The following is a 14,195-nucleotide window of genomic DNA, read 5'->3' as shown; positions in this document are numbered from 1 at the left end:
GAACTCACTCTGTAGACCAGGCTGGCCTTGAAGTCCTGGCTGCCCTCAAACTCAGAGATTTGCCTGCCTCTACCTCTGGAGTGCTGGGATTATAGGCATGTGCCACCATACCTGGCTAAAACCTTTTTTTTTTCTTCTCTTTTCTTTTGTAAATGGGGCTGGTGAGATGGCTCAACAGTTTGAGTCACTTCCTGCTTTGCCTGGCAACCTGAGTTTAATCTCCCAGACCCATACACCCATACGGATTGATTCAACAACTGAGAGTTATCCTCCTACCTCCACACTCATGCTATCACACGCGTGCACACACATACATGAGAAATAAAATGTTTAAGTTTAATTTACAATGTACTTAGGAACTGGGGCCTGTTTTGATTTCTTTTTTCAGACAAGGCAGCTGAAGGTCAGTATATAAAAACCACATTGTAGTGCCTATACACGGCAGGCATGGGTATGGGAAATCTTACATATACTGACCCACTGAGCAGCCCTTTTTTCCATTTACAGCCAAACACGTTCTGATCTTACCCAAGCTTTATGGTGCTAGCGACCGTGGCCTCATAATTACAAAACTGGGCTGTGCAGGCGCTATTGCTACCAGGCCGGGGGCCCTGAGGATGGGTGTTTGCGCACCGTATTTTCACCAGTTCACACTTTGCCTGATATAGCTGTGGCCCCAGTCATCCTTGCATGTGTGCGTGGGTGGGCGGGGTGTCAGCAAGCCGCAGAAGGCAAGGTTCAGCCAGGCCTCGGGGTGCAGGGAGACCACAAGAGGTTCCTCCCCACCTGTCCTCTTGCAGAGAGTGCACAAGGATTAGTGAATGCTCACCATGACCTGTGCTGGGGTTGGACCAGTTTCCCCTTCCGTCCCAAGAAGTGGCAGCCCAGACTTAGGCAACATGTACAGCGGCCCAGACTCTGGAGCCAGCGCAGCTGTAAAAATTTCTTGACGAATGAGTAGGAGCTGAGTGTTCTCATGTGAAGGGGACACAGCTCGGTGCCTGTGGGAAGGCCGCTGAGTCACCCTGACATCTTGGTCAGGCACAGTCTCCCACTACCCTAGGCAGTCTCCCTATCTGTAATACGATGCTGGTTGGCTCTCGGGTCTCTCTCTGGGTGGGCACTACCAAGGAGCCTTCTCGTGTCCTCATGACTGTGTCTTGGCAGCCAAAGCCGCCGCGATGCCGCACTTCCTGGACTGGTTCGTGCCTGTCTACCTGGTCATCTCCGTCCTCATCCTGGTGGGCTTTGGAGCTTGCATCTACTACTTCGAGCCTGGCCTGCAGGAGGCGCACAAGTGGCGCATGAAGCGCCCCCTGGTGGATCGTGATCTCCGTAAGACGCTGATGGTGCGGGACAACCTGGCTTTCGGAGGTCCGGAAGCCTGAGCCAGAGGACAACCCCTTGATCTTTCCATCCATGCACCTGTAGCCCAGTAGAGGCCCTTGCTGTTCCGGGAGGCCCGCCCCTTGTGTAAACATCAAGCACTCGAATAACTTATTTACTGCTCCGGGCTCAAAATCATGCCTTCCCTTCCTAGCTCTGGGGACATCCTCCACTGGCCCTCAGTGCCTTTACGTGCTGTCCAGCCCTCTTCCCCTCCACTGAATTCCCAATTGCTTTCAGCTCTCATCTCTGCCTCGCAGCTGCGCCACCGAGCTGGCTTCAAAGCTGCCCCAGGAGAAGCCTTTCATCAGAAGGATGAAAGTTCAGACCAGCCCCGCCCACCTGGGTGAGCTCAGGCTTAGAATGAGTGACAGTGTATGGTGGGAGTGCGCAGAAGGGCAGGACTTTGGAAAGTGTGTGTGTGTGTGTGAGTGTGTGTGTGTGAGTGTGTGTGTGCGCGCGCGCGTGTGTGTGTGTGTGTGTGTGTGTGTGAGAGAGAGAGAGAGAGAGAGAGAGAGAGAGAGAGAGAGAGAGAGAATATGGGGGCCCTGGCAGAGGAAGCAGTGATGGGCGTGGAGTGGGCTCTATGCAGCACGCAACAGTGGGAGGTCTGTCCACAGCAGGTTCCAGCGCCTTCCTTCTGCTGGAGTCTTCCACCCTTTCCCTAGGCTGAGGTGGATGACAGGAGCCCCTGCCCATGCTCCCTCTCTGTCCCATGCTGCACTTCCGGGACTGAGCCTAGCCTCACCTGCCCACCCTGGAAGCTCCTCCTGTGTGGAGACATTACTTGACTTTGTGGCACAACTGGGCAGACTTCATCTCTCTCTTCCGCTGTGGCTTCCATCTTCATCTCTTCAAATCTAATAAAGGTTTCATGGCTCCCTCTGCAGGACTGTTCTTTCTCAAAAGCAGGATTGTGCCCATCTGGGTACTCGGGAAAAACACAACAGCTTGGTGGTCCCCACATTGGTGATGGGAACACCAAACCTCAGGAAAGGTGAGCAGAGATTCTCAACCGAAAGCATGGACCATTGGTGGCTGGAGGCAGGGGAGTGTCCTGTGACTGCAGGAAGATGTCCAACATCTGGAATTTCTACCCACGAGAAGCCAGCAGCATCAACTATTTCTCCTACTAGGATAATCACAATGTTTTATTTTACATCCTCAAACTTGCTTTGTTTTGTTTTAGACAGGGTCTCGTGTAGCCCAGGTTGGCCTCAAACTGTGTAAGCACAAGGACCTGAGCTTGGGTCCTTAGCACCCACGTAAAATCTGGGTACAGTGGCATGCATCTGTCTCCCTAGCACTGGGTGGTGGAGGTTGGGGGAGCGAGGGAATCCTGGGGCTTCCTGGCCAGCCAACATCACTAACATGCTTAGCTCTAGATACAGTGAAAGGCCCTCTCTCAAAAACAATAAGGTAGAGAGGGTTGTTGACCTGATACTGACCTCTGGCCCCTACATGTGCTTGCATGGGTGTGCACATCTGCTGTACACACACACAGACACACACACACCCTATGCACACATACTTACAAAGCAAACAAGGTGGATGGCTTCTGAGGAATGGCCCATGAGGGTGATCACCAGATCCATATGCACACATGTATATGAACACACACACACACACACACACACACCTACAAAATGACTGTGCACACAAACACAAAGTAAATTTCTGGATGATCAAACACTGTCTTAAAGATTTATTTGTATTTATCTGTGTGTTTTGTACATGCATGCCACATGTGTGCAGGTACCCTCAGAGGCCAGAAGAGGACATCGGATCCCCTGGAGCTGGAGTTACAGGTGGTTGTGGGCCACCTGGTCTGGATGTTGGGAGCCATGCTTGAGTCCTCTGGAAGAGCTTGAGCCAGCTCTCCAGCTGCGACTGATTAGACATGTTAACTGGAATCCCCGGAGTAGAGGACAGTCTAGGAGATAAAATTAGTTACCAAAATGCCAGACAACAGGGTCCTAAAGCAGGAGGCTGTCCAGAGCTGGCTTGGTGGCCATGTCCATTCAGGAACCCGAGCTTCCTTTAGTTGATTTGCCACACTTGGGATGTTGCCTGCTCAGTGTGAACTGGTTCCCATGCATCCTGAGTAGCTAATCAGCAGAGAGATGGGGGGGAGGGGTGTGATGTTCCCCGAAGGGATGCTCACTCGGACGGACGATGGTATCTATTCATCTCCTCTGCTAGGTATTTAGTCACACGGCTATCTTAGCTGCAAGGGAGGCTGGGGATGCAGCCTTGACTTGGGTGACTGTGTTCTAATTAAAAAGCCCATCTAGGGGGCTGGAGAGATGGCTCAGTGGTTAAGAGCATTGCCTGCTCTTCCAAAGGTCCTGAGTTCAATACACATGGTGGCTCACAACCATCTGTAAAGAGGTCTGGTGCCCTCTTCCGGCCTGCAGACATGCACACAGACAGAATATTGTATACATAATAAATAAATAAATATTAGAAAAAAAAGCCCATCTAGGGCTGGGAGTGGTAGAACACACCTTTAATCCCAGCACTCAGGAGACAGAGGCAGGATAACTGTAAACTTCAGGGCAGAGCCGGGGCTACACAGGGAGACCCTGTCTTAAAAAAAACAAAAACAAAAACAAAAAAAACCTAAACCAAAACAAAACAAACTTTAAGGAAATATGGGGCTGGAGAGAAAGCTCAGTAAGAGCAGAGTACCTGGGTTCAGTTCCCAGCACCTACACAGTATGGCTCATAACTGTCTGTAACACCAGTTTCAGGGAATCTGACACTCTCTTCTGAACTCTGAGGGTACCAGACATACATATGATACATATACATCCATTTAGGCAAAACACACATAAAAATAAAATGAATAACTCTTAAAAAAGCAAAAGTTCACCTTGAACAAGTAAAATGGCTCGGGGGTAAAAGGTACCTACTTCCAAGCCCAACGAATTGAGTTTGATCTCCATGGTGGAAAACTGGCTTCTGCTGGTTGTCCTTGGGCCCATCTGTACCTCATCCCTGCCCCAACCTCTTGATCCTAGATCAGGCCTTGTGCCCTGTCTTGGGAGGCAGGAAGGGGAAAAGAAGCCATTTTCAACTTGAGACACTGGGTTGTTATTTATCCATAGCCCTAACCCAGGAACAGCATGAGCTGATTGGCAGAACTGGTTCTAGAGTGAGCTTGATGGACACCTCAAAGCCACATTCTGGCAAAGCTTGCATCCTCCCATCTCCAAGGATGGCCTTCACTGCCTTCTGCCTCACTCAGCAGCTCCGAGGGATTTCCCACCTTCCTTTGCACATCAGATGAGTGGCCAGAACTGTCTCCTCACTTCTGAAGACTTCCAGGAGTAGGTGGAGACCAAACAGGACAGCTGAAAGAGACTCTAGACTCAACTTGCCTGGGGTAAGAACTTCAGGGTGTCACTAGGACTCTCTCCATCCTGGAATCTTCCTTCCTTCCTTCCTTCCTTCCTTCCTTCCTTTCTTTTATTCTTTCTTTCTTTTTCTTCCTTCTTGCATAGGTTTCATGTCTCTATGGCTGCCAGGTGCTCTTTCCAGTTCCCTATTCCAGGCTTATACAACTTTCAGCACCTTGACGTCTTAAAAAAATTTACCAAGCTTGGCAGTGGTGGCGCTCACCTTTAGTCCCAACACTTGGGAAGCAGAGGCAGGTAGATCTCTTTGAGTTCAAGGCCATTCTAGTCTGAGGAGCAAGTTTCAAAGAAGCCAAGGCTGTGCAGAGAAACCCTGTCTTGAAAAACAAACAAATTATTTACTTTAATTCTATGTATGGACGTGTTTTGCTTGCAGGCATGTAATGTATGTGTACCTCATGTGTGCAGGGTCTGCAGAGGCCAGGAGAGGGTGTCTGGAGTTACAGAGGCTGTGGAACCACCAAGTGGATGCTGGAAACCAAACGTGGGTCCTCTGCAAGAGCAGCAAGTGCTCTTAACCACTGAGCCATCTCTCCAGCCCCAGCACCTTGATTTCAAAGAGCAAGTCTCAGTAAGCAGCACGCTAGTGAATCCCTAACCCATCACTTCCTTGCAGTGTACCCAATAAGGACTCTTCTAGAAACAAAGACAAGAAAAGAAGAGGAGGAACATGAGGAGGTCAGTTAAAGGTGAGAAGGTTCAGAAGATAGGCTCTTATTGACCCCTAAAGCCTGTGAGCTCTGGTTGGGGTTCTCTGATTGGCCAGACAGCTCTGAACTGATCCTGTAGTTGGAAGGTGATGGTGACTAAGGAAGGGGAAGGAGAAGAATGAGGTTATTATTTTACAGAGAGGAAACAAGCTTGCAGAACGGAAGGCTCATTTAGGGTCACCCAATCTTATTGTCACTTGGGTTAGGGTCTGGAAGTCTGAGGGTGGGGTGTGTGGATAGCAATCTCTAGAGTTTGGTGAACCTGCAAGTTAGGGGTCTGAGTGTGTGCAGTTGGCAGGCAGGGTATGGCAGAGAGGTCAGCAGGGGATTGGGCTCTATGTGGACCTACCAGAGGGTAGAGTTCTTCCTGTGTTTTTCATATCACCTCACAAAATCATGGGGGCCAGTTCCCTCACTGGGAACACAGCCCTGTGTGGCCTCAGTTTTTTCTGCAACGCCAGGCCCTTGTGTATTCGGGGACTCCTTCCCTACAGGTCAAACTTCTGACACTCGAGGCGTCAGGTTTCACAAGTCACTTGTGACATTTTTCTTTTGGTGCTAATCTAAATGGCAAGAGGTGTGAAGCCAAGACCAGAAGCTCAATGCGGAGCTGTTATTATCGGAAATCTTCCCCAGCCATGTTCCGAGGCAGGGGCTGCAAAGGGCCCAAGCAGAACCATGTGATGGCTTCTGGGGCAGAAAGCTGCCTCCGCCAGCTTGGGTAGGAAACGGAAGGCAACAGAGGGTATTGTGAGCTCCGCACTGGTGCAGGAGAATTGTCTGTATTTTGTCAATCATGTTATAAATAAATGCTGATTGGCCAGGCAGGAAATATAGGCAGGAAAACCAAACAAAAAGTAAAAATGATGTTTCTCTCCATTTAGTTTGATGTTGGCTGTTGGCTTGCTGTATATTGCCTTTATTATGTTTAGGTGTGTTCCTTGTATCCCTGCTCTCTCAAAGACCTTTGTCATGAAAGGGTGTTGGATTTTATCAAAGGCTTTTTCAGCATCTAATGAGACAGATGATCGTGTGGTTTTTTTCTTTCCGTTTGTTTACAGGGTGGATTACATCTCCCCAGGTTTTATTTTTTTATTTTTTTTTAATTTTTTTTTTGGTTTTTTTGAGACAGGGTTTCTCTGTGGTTTTGAAGCCTGTCCTGGAACTAGCTCTTGTAGACCAGGCTGGTCTCGAACTCACAGAGATCCGCCTGCCTCTGCCTCCCAAGTGCTGGGATTAAAGGCGTGCGCCACCACCGCCCGGCCTCTCCCCAGGTTTTAAATGGAAGTCTCTCTCCCTTTAAGGCCTGCCATGCTGTGTTTCCCTCCCCTCCCTGGTAATGCTCTCCTACTTCAAGGTCTGGTTGTTCAGTCCCCACAGTGATGAGGCTCTCTCCTAATGAAGCTCATTCTGGGGAGCCACCGCTCTTAATAAACCCACGTTTCTTTTGTTATACAAGCTATATGACATCACTTATGTCTTATGAAAGACTCAATATGATGTCACCTGTTCATATGTCATAAAGCATTTGTCTTGAAAAGCTTATCTCTACTATAATACTGTTATTATTGTCCTTGGGCTTCCTGGCGGCCAGAGTGAAAAGAGAAACACAGAAAGTCTTCTTCTTATTTAGACAACGGAGGGAGTGACTCTCCACGAAAGGTGTATTTTCTCCCTCTAAACGGTGCAAAGCTCTGTTCTTGCTGGGCTAGGAAGCAGCAGAGCCAACTGTACCCTCAGCATTTCTTGCGGGGGTGAGGAGGTGTGCTGACCTCCAGGCATAGGCCGGGACTGGTAGAGGCAGCTTTTTCAGTCGCCTGGGCATGACAACAGGAAAACCAACAAAACTGGGGATCGAAGTGTCATACATAGCCTTAGACAAGTTTCCAGAATCCACACAGCATTTCTGTGTGCCAGGCAGATGAGTCAGGCCAGGTCCACGTCCCTTATCAGCACCTGACCTTGACTTGCTTATGCCATGTTCTCTGTGGAACCTGTTTTCTTTCTTTCTTTCTTTCTCTCTCTCTCTCTCTCTCTCTCTCTCTCTCTTTCTCTCTCTCTCTCTCTCTCCCTTTCTTTCTTTCATTTTATTTTATTTTTTTTTTGTTTTTTGTTTTTGTTTTTTTTTGTTTTTTTCGAGACAGGGTTTCTCTGTGGCTTTGGAGCCTGTCCTGGAACTAGCTCTTGTAGACCAGGCTGGTCTCGAACTCACAGAGATCCGCCTGCCTCTGCCTCCCGAGTGCTGGGATTAAAGGCGTGCGCCACCATCGCCCGGCTTTTTATTTTATTTTATTTTATTTTTTGAGACAGGTTTTCTCTTTGTAGCCCTGGATATATTGGAACATGCTCTGTAGACCAGACTGGCCTCGAACTCACAGAGATCCATCTGCCCCTGTCTTCCAAATGCTGGGATTAAAAGTGTGCATCACCACCACCCGGCCAGAGGGTAGCTTTTTAAGTACAGCTTAGACCCAGGAGAAAATCTGATAAACTTCCAGTTGCCACCTCCTTGTGATCCACCATCAACTTACTCCTGTCCTATTTGTACGTGATTTATTGATATCATGGAGAAGTGTCTTGTCATGGTGGCCAGTAGGCCTGGTGTTCAAGCAGGGACCCCGGAGGCTTGCCAGGGGCTGCCATCTGCTCAGAGACCAAGATTACAGGAGATTTTTCAGCTGTTTTAGGAGGTTTTGCAGAGTCCCCGGAGCTGGCAGGGCACATCAGGGTGGGTGTGTCTGGGCTCAGCCCAGAGCGAGAGGACAGGGCATGAGGCTGTGCAGAGTCCCGAGTGGGAATGGAAGCAATGTTCACATTCCAGCTGAGAGGGCAGGACAGGCTTCTCTTTGTTCCTCCCCCACTCTTCTCCACTGTGCCTGAGCTCAAGGGCTGCAAGAGGCCAAAAGAGCAGCTTAGAGAGAAAAACGGAGGCTGTCAGCATCCCCAAAAGGTGACCACGGGAGTTGGACATGGTGCTACACGCCTTGAAGCCCAGCACTCAGGAGGCAGAGGCAGGTGGATTTCTGAGTTTGAGGCCAGCCTGGTCTACAGAACAAGTCCCAGAACAACAGACAGGGCCACACAGGGAAATCCTGTCTTGAAAAACAAAAACAGCCAGGCGGTGGTGGCACATGCCTTTAATCCTAGCACTCAGGGGCAGAGGCAGGTGAATTGAATTTCTGTGAGTTTGAGGTCAGCATGGGTTGCAGAGCGAGTTCCAGGACAGGCTCCAAAGCCACACAGAGAAACCCTGTCTCGAAAAACAAACAAACAAGAAAGAAAAAAACAACAGACCAAACAACAACAACAATAACAACAACAAGAAGACAGCCACGGGGCTGGGGAAATACTCCATAGGTGGAAATGTTTGCTGTATAAGCATGAGTTGGCTTCCCAACACCCACATCAAATTCAGGTGTACCTACAACCCCTGCACTAGGGAAGCAGAAAAAAGGAGGTTCCCGGGAGTTCATGGGGCAGGCACCCCAGCTCCACGTTCATTGACAGACTCTGTCTCAGAAAATAAGATGGAGGGTGACTGAGGAAAATGTTCGACGTTGACCTCTGACCTCTACATGCAGGCACACATCCGTGCAAGCACAACCTGTCCATATGCACACACATGTGAACAGGGCCACACATACGGTGGGCACAGTGTCAGTTAACAATCTTCCCGGAGGACCCAGGCAGGCAGACCTTCTCCCCCTTGCCCTGCAAAGTGGGAACATAAGAAAATGAAGTTTGGAGATCTGAGTGTCTCGCCAATGCCTCACTGTGTGACGGCAGCAAGTCCATTTCCCCTTTTGGTTCTGCGGCTTTGAACAGCTTTCCACAGCTTCATGAAAGGCCAAAGAAATTATAGGGGTGAACAGACAAGAAAATACAAATTCCAAGGCCACAATTCTTTGTGTGTGTGTGGCTGAATTCAGGGTTTTATACATGCTCGGTACACAATCTACAACCAAGCTAAGCCTAGCTCCAGAGGCCTTAATTTTCACGGCTCACGTGGAGTGAGTACAGCTTACACTAACACTGCCATGAGAGTCTTCAAGGTTCCCTGAGGTTCTTCTTAGAGCAACCTGAAAATGGGGCTGAACCACTGCTTACCAAATATCCCTGGCTCTCCAGGTCTCAGGATGCGGTAGGATTTTACTTTCCTACGTTGCTGTAATGGGTGGGTCATCCAGCTAGTTCCGGCCAGAGTTGTAATTAGGCCAAAGCCTTTAGCAGCTGGAAAGGGGGTCACTAATCTTCAGTTTGTGGCAATACTGGCAAAGCTCTGGAAGGCTCTATCGGGTCCCAGAGTGAAGATGACATGGAACTTAGTTGGTCCACAGCGTTGTGGACAGGAGGCATAAGCGAGAAGCCTCGAGGATTTTGGAATGGTGTGTGACCTACACTGTCTAACCCAGCCCCTATTACAGCACAAAGTGGAACTTAGAGAGACGAAGTTCAAAATCACATGTTTGAGAGATCTCCTAGCACGTGCCTCTAGTCAGGGAGGCCACTATAATGGTTGGAGTGGCGGTCTCCGTCCTTGTCCGTGTGCGTCTTTGATGAGAAGACGCAGATGTAAAGGAGGGCATTGCCACTTTTGGCCACTAGAGGGCAGCGAGACCCAAGTTTGTAATTGTTGGACAGGCGGTGAACTCTGAGCCCCAGACTCTCAAATCTGTGGGTGGCCGCCAGTAACTGAATGTGGGGGCAGTGAAAACTGGGCAACAGTAAAAGGGGTCTGAGTGCACAACAATCAAAAACTAATTCAAACTCAAACTCGACATGAATCTCTGGTGTTTCTGCCAACTCCTGTGTGGTGGCTGTGTCTCCTTGGTAGTGAACATTCAAAGTTCACAACCAGCGTTGGCCTGCACATCACATACCAGCACTCCATATACCACCAATGAATGCCACCTAAAACACCACAGAGACTGTGGGGTATTCTAAACTGCAGTGTTTTTACTGCTATTGTAGAAGCATAATGGCGCAATGACGGAGAGTGAATGGGCCTTTTCCCACTGTCAATCTTCACCAAAGTACGAAATGAGTTCAGGCCGTAGCGGTGCACAGACTGGTAGTGGGAGTCCTCCGTAAGCCGAGGCCTGAGGAGCAGAAGTTCAACGCCATTCTTGGAAGTTTAAGGACGACTTGGTATACGTGAGACCCCATCTGAGACAAAAACACTGTTTTCTGTTGTGTCTGGAGTTTCGTAAGAGTCATTAAGTGAAATTTGACTTGGGAGTAGGAAAGAATTTCTAAGAATTTCCGAGCACATTCCTGATGTTATTATACCTTTGATTTATGCAAAGTGGCATTCTCAGTATTGTCAATTATAAAATCAAAATGTCCTCCAGGCGTGGTGGCACACTCCTTTAATCCTGAAACTTGGAAGGCAGAGGCAGGCAGATTTCTGTGACTTTGAGGCTAGTCTGGTCTACAGAGTGAGTTCCAAGGTAGCCAAGGTTACACAGAGAGAAACACTGTCTCGTACAAAAACAAAAACCAAGCCAAAACTACAACAACAACAAAACAAAATAGCCATCAATTCTTTTTTTTTTTTTTTTTTTTTTTTTTAAAGATTTATTTATTTATTATGTACACTGTGTTCAGCCTCCATGTATGCCCTCAGGGCAGAAGAGGGCACCAGATCTCATTACAGATGGTTGTCAGCCACCATGTGGTTGCTGGGAATCGAACTCAGGACCTCCGGAATAGCAGTCAGTGCTCTTAACCTCTGAGCCATCTCGCCAGCCCAATAGCCATCAATTCTAAAAAACCCTGAAGATGCTTGGCCTCCTATGGTATTGGGTAAACAGCTAAGATTTAGTTCTTTTGTAAAAATAAACAAGCATATCCATCTCATTAATATGCATATTTACCTTTTGTCTTTAACAAATGGTAAGATTTTACGTGTACCAAAGAATTGTTTTAAAATGAATTTTTTTCAAATTAATGTTATTTGTTTTTGTGAAGGGATTAAACGCAGGGCCTTAAAAAAGCATGCTAGCCGAGGGCTCTCCTACACTCTACCTCAGGTAAGACGAAGTTCTCTGAATTATTATTAGTAAGTACTGGGTTTATATACTTACATTATATACTTGTATACATGAGGTTGACTATAAGTTTCTTGCCTACAGGGGTGGCAGGTGGAAAAATTATAAACGGTTTGCTCAAAGCCAGCCAATAGTGGAGGGAGAGGAGAGAGGCAGCCCAGCGGGTGGAAAACAGATAGATAAGACTTAGGTACTGTTCTGAATGGAGGGAGGAGGGGACAGTCTAGATCTCCAGGCGGGAAGAAATCACGTGGGAAATCTCTAACTAGAAAGACAGCTGAGACCTAAGAGTCCGTCCACCCTCTCGCCCCAGACAGGGTTTCTCTGTGTAGCCCTGGCTGTTCTGGAACTCACTCTGTAGACCAGGCTCACCTCGAACTCAGAGATCCGCCTGCCTCTCCCAGCCTATCAGCCAAGAGTCTTAGGGTGAGTGGTCAGGCAAGGAGAACCCAGCACCCCTGACTTCAGGGCTGCTTGATCACCAGGAGGTGATGCCATGGAGCAGGGTGGACCCTACAGAGCTTGCCCCCTCCCCCCGATGTCCAGGCAGACTTTGTGTCCCTCCCCCAGCCATGTCTGTCTTTCCTCAGAGCAGCCTCAAAACGTGTGTGTGTGTGTGTGTGTGTGTGTGTGTGTGTGTGTGTAGGGGGGGGGGAGAACTCAGACAGTGCCCCTCCCCCCTCCACTGTGATTTCTCGCAGGTTGCCCTGGTAACCGGAGCATAACCAGCTTTGGAAACCCAAAGCTTGAAAGAAGAGAGAACAGGATAAGAGGGGAGGACCCTAGGCCCACATAGCCGCCATTCAGTCGTGGTACAAAAACACAGAGTGGCTCTTGCCAGGCCCTCGGGCCCAGAGAAGTCTAAGGGCCGGGTCTTTCAGACCTGGGCTGTCCCATCTAGTAGACACACATTCGGATGACATCCAATCAAATATTCAGGTCCTTGGTCATCAGAGAATAATGGTGGGCGCCCAGGAGCCAGCCGTGGCTAGTGGCTATTTTATTGGGCAGTTGAGATATAGAACATTTCCATTATCACAGAAAGTTCTATTGGCCAGGCCAGAAGCTCACTCACCAAGGAGAGCAGCACATAGGAAGGCAGGCCAGACACTGCAGCGTTGTGGAGTGCAGCGTCCTCGCTGGCAAAAGGCAAGCGGCAAGGTGATGATTAGAGGCGGAACCAGGGGCGTTTCGCTCAGCTCCTGGTTCAGAGGGAGTGTCTGGGGGATGTCCGTTTGTGTGCACTGTGGCTGATGTGAGAGGATCTGTTTACAGCTCTGTCATCCTGAGCAGACTCTAACCTCCCCCCACCTGACTCAGTACCTGGCACAAAGTAAGTTCCTGGCCTATGGTGGCTCTTCCCTCCACTGTCCTTATGACACCACCATGACAGAGGCAGCCGGGTGCTGGGGGACACATAAAAGGTATCAGTCCCAGTCCAGTGGCCAGGAGCTGCTGAGAATCTGCCTCATCAGAGCCAGCTTGGGTGGGTTTGTGGATTTCTCTGAGGTCAGGCCTGGGGCCAGTTATTCATACCCTGAATTTTAGTCTAGGATGTGTCTGAAGCAAACTGGATCTCAGAGAATGGTTGTGAAGGGTACAGATGCACACTCAAAAATTCCAGCTTGAGGCAAGATCTCAGGCGCATGGTCACAGATGGCCCCAGGGTCACGGAACTCATAGGGGGTTGCAGAGGGAAGTTGACATGGGGCAAAAAGAGTAACATCATCATTGGGGTAACCCTGTTCTCTCTTACTGGTGAGAGAATCTCTCAAGGGGCCAGGCTTGGAAACAAGAAAACATGGATAGGTGGAACGCCAGGGCATGCCCTCCCTAGTGGCCCTGTGTTCAGGGCAGCGCAGCTGGCTGACTCCCATAGCTCTGTGGGATTCCAGAGACTCAGAGAAACCCTTCACTGCCACCCACTCTCCAGCCAGATCTTCCCTGCCCAGCACCCAGCTCAGCTGCTGGGCTTGTAGCTAGAGGGACAAGGCAGGAGAGAGCTGGGTCCCTCGGTTTGTGGTCCCCTAAGAGGACCCAGGAAAAGAGGTCTCTGAGCCAGGTCACATGGCTGGCTCTGGGTGCAGAGGAGCGGGTGGGGTCTACAATTGGTCCAGTTTCCCTGACTGAAAACTACCGGCCCCTTTTTTGTCTTCTGATCAAGGTAGGTGTGTGTGTGTGTGTGTGTGTGTGTGTGTGTGTGTGTGTACCTGCACATTGGGAAGGATAGAACCAAGGTGTTCATGGCACATGGGGCTCAGTGAGGAGCTAGGGATATGGTGACACAAGAACAAAGTGATCTTAGGGCTTGTGGCCAAAGGCAGTGTGACCATGGTGTGCCCAGGGGCCTGTTGTGTGAGCAATGGGCAAGAGGTCAGAGCTGCAGGGCTGTGCCAAATTGAGACGGGGCAACGACTGGACAGTCTTGATATGAATACATGGCTGGTGATGAGGGCTTGGGACGTCACTTAAGGCACAATGAGGATGCCCGGGCTCCCTGCCTTTGCTGTCTCCTGTTCCAAACTTCAGAGAGATGGCTACGACATCACTCTCCTCTGTCAGTCCCTTACACTCAGATAATTCTTCCCACCAGCATTGGCCTGGTTCCCCAAGCAGGCTTGTGGTGTTGA

This window comes from Microtus oregoni, unplaced genomic scaffold (genome assembly GCF_018167655.1).
Source record: "Microtus oregoni isolate MIOR12 unplaced genomic scaffold, Mior012 000022F_ref0000154, whole genome shotgun sequence".
Taxonomy (NCBI): Eukaryota; Metazoa; Chordata; class Mammalia; order Rodentia; family Cricetidae; genus Microtus; species Microtus oregoni.
Note: the sequence above shows the minus strand (reverse complement) of the source record.